The sequence below is a fragment of the Mauremys reevesii genome, linkage group 9, assembly GCF_016161935.1.
Source record: "Mauremys reevesii isolate NIE-2019 linkage group 9, ASM1616193v1, whole genome shotgun sequence".
Taxonomy (NCBI): domain Eukaryota; kingdom Metazoa; phylum Chordata; order Testudines; family Geoemydidae; genus Mauremys; species Mauremys reevesii.
In genome coordinates this window covers 36,039,279-36,045,457 of record NC_052631.1, presented here as the reverse complement: position 1 = coordinate 36,045,457, position 6,179 = coordinate 36,039,279, and positions in this window count along the sequence as shown.

Below are 6,179 nucleotides of genomic sequence, written 5' to 3'. Positions count from 1 at the left end.
TGCTGCCCCCAGCCCAGAGCTGGTTCTGGGGGGAAGAGCTACATCCAATGAGCTCGGGCAGGCTTGGGATAGCTCTGGGGCGGCGAAGAGACCAAGTGGCATCCAGCTGTGAAAGTGTAATTTTTACCCTTTGGTGCCCGGGGATTGAACACCAGCCTGCAGTCTCAAGGGATTTCCCAGTTGCACCAGGAGGCTAGCAGGCTGACCCAACAGGCAGCATAGAAATAGACAAGACAAGCCTGGTCCTGTACACTGTATATAAGCCTGCAAGTGAAATTCACATTCCCGAGTCTAACCAGTTATATTTACATAATACCCAAGCACATAAACAGTGGCAGATAGTTTCAGTCTAGACTGCCTATTAGCATATTTTATGCCCCTGGCTTTTCCACTTTCCCAGCAATCACTAAGCACACCAGGACAGATTATTACAGAGAAGGGCGGGGGAGTCAAGATTCCAGTCTCTTGGTCCCATCTCTGCCCCTCTTCAGTTCAGCAAAGCCACTTGAGTAGTTCTGTTGGTTTCAGTGGGACTACTCATGCTTAAAGTTAAGCACATGCTGAAGTGCTTTCCTGAATGGAGGCCTAGAACCTGTTTTAGCAAGAGAGAGAAGGTTGGTAAAGCCACCAAGATTCCCCCCCCCACACACACACCCCTTTTGTTTTAGTTATTTGGGATCTTTCATTTCCATGTAGATAGTTATCAGACGTGGGCAGAAGTGATCTCAATTTAGTATTGAATGAGAAGGATAGTGAAGGCTGCCTTACTCTAGTACTGTAACCTCAACATGAGGATTAAGTAAGAGTGCTGATTTACAGCTTGAACCCATGGACATCTAGGCCAGAGATGAGAGCGCTAGCAGCAGGGCAATGCTGATTTAGCATTAAACTCATGCTGCAATCTCAATTTCTCAACATAATCAAGATACACTGAGGCTTGGTGAATTTCCAGCATACTGAGTAACCTCAGGCAGTATCTCTTGTAGTTCCATTGAGAACATAATGGCTCAAATGGCGCTTTTACAGTCTCAGTGGAAAGATCATAGTGACTAACTGAAGTGATACCAAGTTCAAAAGACCTGATAAAAATGCAGTGACAGTAGGTCATGCATTGTCTTAGTGAGAGATATTTTAAAAAGAAAACAAATTTTGGCCTTAAAGTGATAATGCCAAGTTAAAAACCCAAACAAACAAGTTTCTTTACATCTGTACTAAGAGCAGGTTAATTATTAAAAGTTAAAGATTTTAATTCAATTTACCTTTTGCTTTCCTGCTTGCTCTTGGAACTCTGTGGTAGCTAGTTTTGGTTTCTGGTTCTCAGGCATTTGCACAAAGGTGCAATGTTTGGGAAATATGTAAATCCAAACAAAAAATTCCAGGTAAACTTTTTTGAGTATCTTTTATAGAAAAAAAATGACAATATTTCTATACCTAGAAGTCTTTATGTTCTTTCAAAACACAAGCAACCTAAATTTGAAGCCTGGATGGTGGCGCTTTAAAATTGCTAAAGGTCTTAATCAAAGCCCCCAAATCTAGGCTTAAGGCATCTCACTCAATTGCCATGGGTCTCATTGTGACGCTCTGTACCTTGGGGGAGCGTACTGTAACCCCCATATTTCTCAGTCACATATAATCGTGATCTTACACATAAAGCATGCCTTGTAAGGTATCAGGGGAAAGGTTATGATCTGCTGAAAGTCATTTCTCTATCCATATATGTATATCATTAATGCCGATGAAGTTATGAGAATTGTGTAGTATGGTTGTCCCTAAAACATGCTGTAAGTTGGGGGAAATCAGCCAGATATTAGCCCCCCAGAGGCAACAGCAAGGAAAGTAACCAATGCCTGGGCAGGGTGTCAAACAACCTATCCACAATCATTGCCCAGCAAGGGAGCTACAGTGCAATGGCTCACCTGCATAAGGCCACACCAGGGGAATTGCTCCATCTTGCTTGGAGAGACTCAGGGCCTATCTACACTGGCAATTTACAGCGCTGCAGCTTTCTGGCTCGGGGTGTGAAAAAACACCCCCCCCCCCGCCCGAGTGCAGCAAGTTTCAGTGCTGTAAAGCACCAGTGTAGACAGGGCACCTGCACTGGGAGCTGCACCCATCGTGAAAATATGAAATTTTTTAGACCACTGGGACAGCTCTCTCCCAGCGCTGCGACGTGAACACAAGGCACGTTAAAGCGCTGCCACGGCAGCGCTTTAGCATTGCCAGTGTAGATTAGCCCTCAGCAATGCCTCACAGACATTCTTGGACTTGTGTTCTACAAGCATATGGACTGAAGGTATAAAACAGACAGAGAGAACACATAGTGGGCCCTTCTCCTGCCCCCACTTTCGCTGCAAGCAACCAAGACACTGAGAAGAAGACAAGACTCCAACACAGGAGATTGGCCCAGGTTTAAGGAACAAACCTGTATATTGAGGACTGCAATATCTAGTGGGGTGAGAAAAACTGCTTAATCTAGTTGCTGCCCAGTCAGGGTTGAGAGTTTAGACTGCGTGCTTGTATTTTCTTTTCTTTTGGTAGCCCCTCTGACTTGTTATGCTTTGACTTATAATCACTTAAAATTTATCTTTGTAGTTAATAAATGTGTTTGTTTATTCTACCTGAAGCAGTTCGTTTGGTTTGAAGCATGTCAGACACTCTCCTTGGGATAACAAGCCTGGTACATATCAATTTCTTTGTTAAATTGACAAACTCATATAAGCTTGCAGCGTCCAGCAGGCATAACTAGACGCTGAGAGACGGGGGTTCCTAGGGTTGTCTCTGGGACCAGAGATATTGGCTAGTGGCATTTGCTTGCAAGTAGCTGGGAGCAGCTTACATGCCAGAGGCTGTGCGTGAACAGCCCAGGAGTGAGGGTTCTCACAGCAGATCAGGGTAAGGCCAGCTCCCAGAGTCAAGGATTGGAGTGGCCTAGCAGAGCACCGGTCCAGATAACACCAGAGGGGAATGTCACACTCATGTAGGGAGATCTTATGTCTTGCATGTGCTGAACTACCTAATCATAGTAGCATGAGATTGGGAACAGAAAGCTTAACTTCTGTATTTATTGATTTTGGGGGGAGATTTAGGGTAGCCCTGACACACCTGTCATTTATTCCATGAGTCATCTCATGCTTTGGGGACTCATATTCAGTGTGTGGCTCAGGCCCTTTATACAGAGAGGTTTTAAGGCTACAGTGTTCAAATCCCAGGTCGTGTTCAGCCCCCAACTCTAATTGCATGTGAATTAATACTGAGAATAATAGATAAATATGGAGGAGTGTAGAAAGTTACCTATTGATGTCACATGTCAGCCCCAGCTATCACTTAATAAATTTCCTTCTTCAGTCTTTGACAAGGCAAAAGCAATAGTTATTCTTAGTAATGGGCAAATTTGCTCCAGTAAAAGCATGCAATTCCCACTAAACTCCTTGGGCAGTTGCATAGGTGTAGCTGAGGAGACAGTCTGGCCCAGGGTACGTGCAGCCTGCCTTTGATATCCATTTCTAGCTGAAGAAGTTCCTGTTTATAAGAGCTGCTCATAAAAAAAGAAAATATTTTACAAAAGTAGTTTTAGAAATTTTTCTCCCAATTTTTTTAATTTGACATTTCATCAACTTTTAAATTTGAAAAATCAGCTATCATTTGTTTAAAAAAAACGATCTGAAAAGAATCCCCTTTTTGAAAATTTCAGGAATGAAATTTGCTTTTGAAAAAAAAAATGACTAGCTCTGCAGTTGGTCAAACAGGAAAATAATTTTGCTAAAATTTAATAGAAAATATTCCAAGTTTTGAAATTTAAAAATATTCATAAATAAAAAATTACCATCGCCACACTTTTTATTTTAATGTAGGTTTGAATGAGTCAAAGAAAACACTACTCCAAATAAAGAGCTCTGCAGCTGTCCAGCAAAGGGAAATCTAACCATCAGAAATCAGTCTTCCTGTTTCTTTAATGGATTAGATATTAAAAACTGAACATTCTAAGCTGTGGTCACAAAAAACATACTTTCATGTACTCACATCCAATCTACCTTAGTATTTTATTCTGTTGTCCATCACTATAGTATCTGTTTTTGTGTGACAATCATGTATCAATAATTTTATTTTTAAAAACAAAGATCTAAATTAGCTTAGACATAGTAGCTCAGGTACATTGATTTACAGCATTTGAGTTTATGCAAATATTGTATAAGAAAAAGAAAGGGAGCAGGGAGAAAAGGCAAACACAACCAACAGATACTTATCACATATTCAGTGCCTGGCCCCAGCTTTACTAGTTATTTATTCGTGAGGGCTAATCTAGCAGGTTTATGGAGCTAATAATTGTGCAACAGAGGTTCAGAGGTAGTTGCAGGTACAGTAACCATGCCACATATATGTATCCATTTAAGTCAATGATATTAAAAATTAGACAAGTGTTAACCTAGCTTACAGCTAACTAGAAGCTAGAGATAAATGTTTACTTGTGGGCGTGCATAATCTTGCAATAAATCATCTATCTGAATGTCACCTACAGCTTCCTAAACAAACTACTGATAGTTATCAGCATTACACAAGGATACGGGGGGAGCCCATAATTTGACCTTTGCACATGTCAAGAGTCACATTCACAATGGAAGTCACAGTCTTGCTTGGCACTGCAACAATTTCTGTGGGAGTTGTGCATACACAACTGATGGTATAAGAGAGCCTCTGGTGTCCAGGGCTGGGACTCCAATGAGTTTGATAATATTATCAGGATTGCATGGTTTATTACTGACAGCCTATGTGCTGTCATAATTCACTGATTTTGTCATGGTGGAAGGTCAGAAGTCCCGGACACATGGGGTCCCATTCCTTAAAAGCGTCATACAGGGGCCTATTCACTTTAGGAGGTTTCACATGAATTCAGAGATCATGGCATATTCAGGGCCATTGTAAGCAAAGATGTATATATTTGATAATTAGCTGAGAAACTATATTTTTGTACATTTCCAAAATAAGGGATGAATCCATGCCAGGTCACAGCTGAAGGTGAATGAAGAGCAGATCTGATGTAAAAAGATAGCAGGAAATTCGTGAACAAAATAGAATATTCTTATTTCCTTTTGAGAAGCAGCAAGCCTGGCGAGCAAAGGCCCTGGATAAATCTACTTTGATCACAAGAAATGCAGCAGAACATTCACCTATTATATTAATTCTAGCCAAGGTAGCTATAGGCTGACTTCATACCATCTAGGTTCAGATTCTCTCAAAGGTACACAACCATGGAATAGTTTGGATAAATAACCCATAGTAGACTAAGGAGTTCAGGCTGATGGATCACACCCAACACAGTTTTGTATGAGGCCTGTGCAGGTTTATTTAGTTATTCAATTTATTTATTGGAGGGGGGGAAATCTACTTTATACTAAACCCCATTTAAAAAAAATCAATCTAAATTCAATAGAAGGATATACTTACTAAACTATATTTTGTTCCTATACTGATCACCTTTTCTGTTGGTTACAAGGGTGACCAGATGTCCCGATTTTATAGGGACAGTCCCGATATTTGGGGCTTTGTCTTTTATAGGCACCTATTACCCCCCATCCCCTGTCCTGATTTTTAACATTTGTTATTTGGTTACCCTAGTTACAAGACAGGTATCTGTAGTTCTGCATACCAATTTCTCCCTGTATTTTGCTTGCTCCCTTTTACATCATTTGTAGGCAAGACTTTTCTTCACAGATCAAAGCTAGAACAGATTGTGTTCTATAAATCACATATAGCATCATACGCTGGCCATAGTGATGTAGGTTTTGGTACAAGTACTGCCACTGATGGGATGCACATGATATAGTCCTACATCAGAGAGAAAATGTTATCAGATTTGCAGTAATTATCTATACTGAGCTTAATGATATTTTTAGGTACTTCCGAGGATGTCAAATAGTTCTCTACAGCTAGAGAATGGAATAAAATGCTAGGAGCAGAAGAGTGGTGATGGGACATTCAGAAAAGTTTCAGACTGAGCTCCATTTTCCTCCGTCAAAATGTGTTATTGGAGCCCTCTTGTGTTCACTTTGACCAATAACCACAATATCCATCCATTGCCTTTCCACTTCAAGATCTAGAGCAGGGGTGGCCAACCTGCGCCTGAGAAGCAGCCAGAATTTACCAATGTACATTGCTAAAGAGGCACAGTAATACATCAGCAG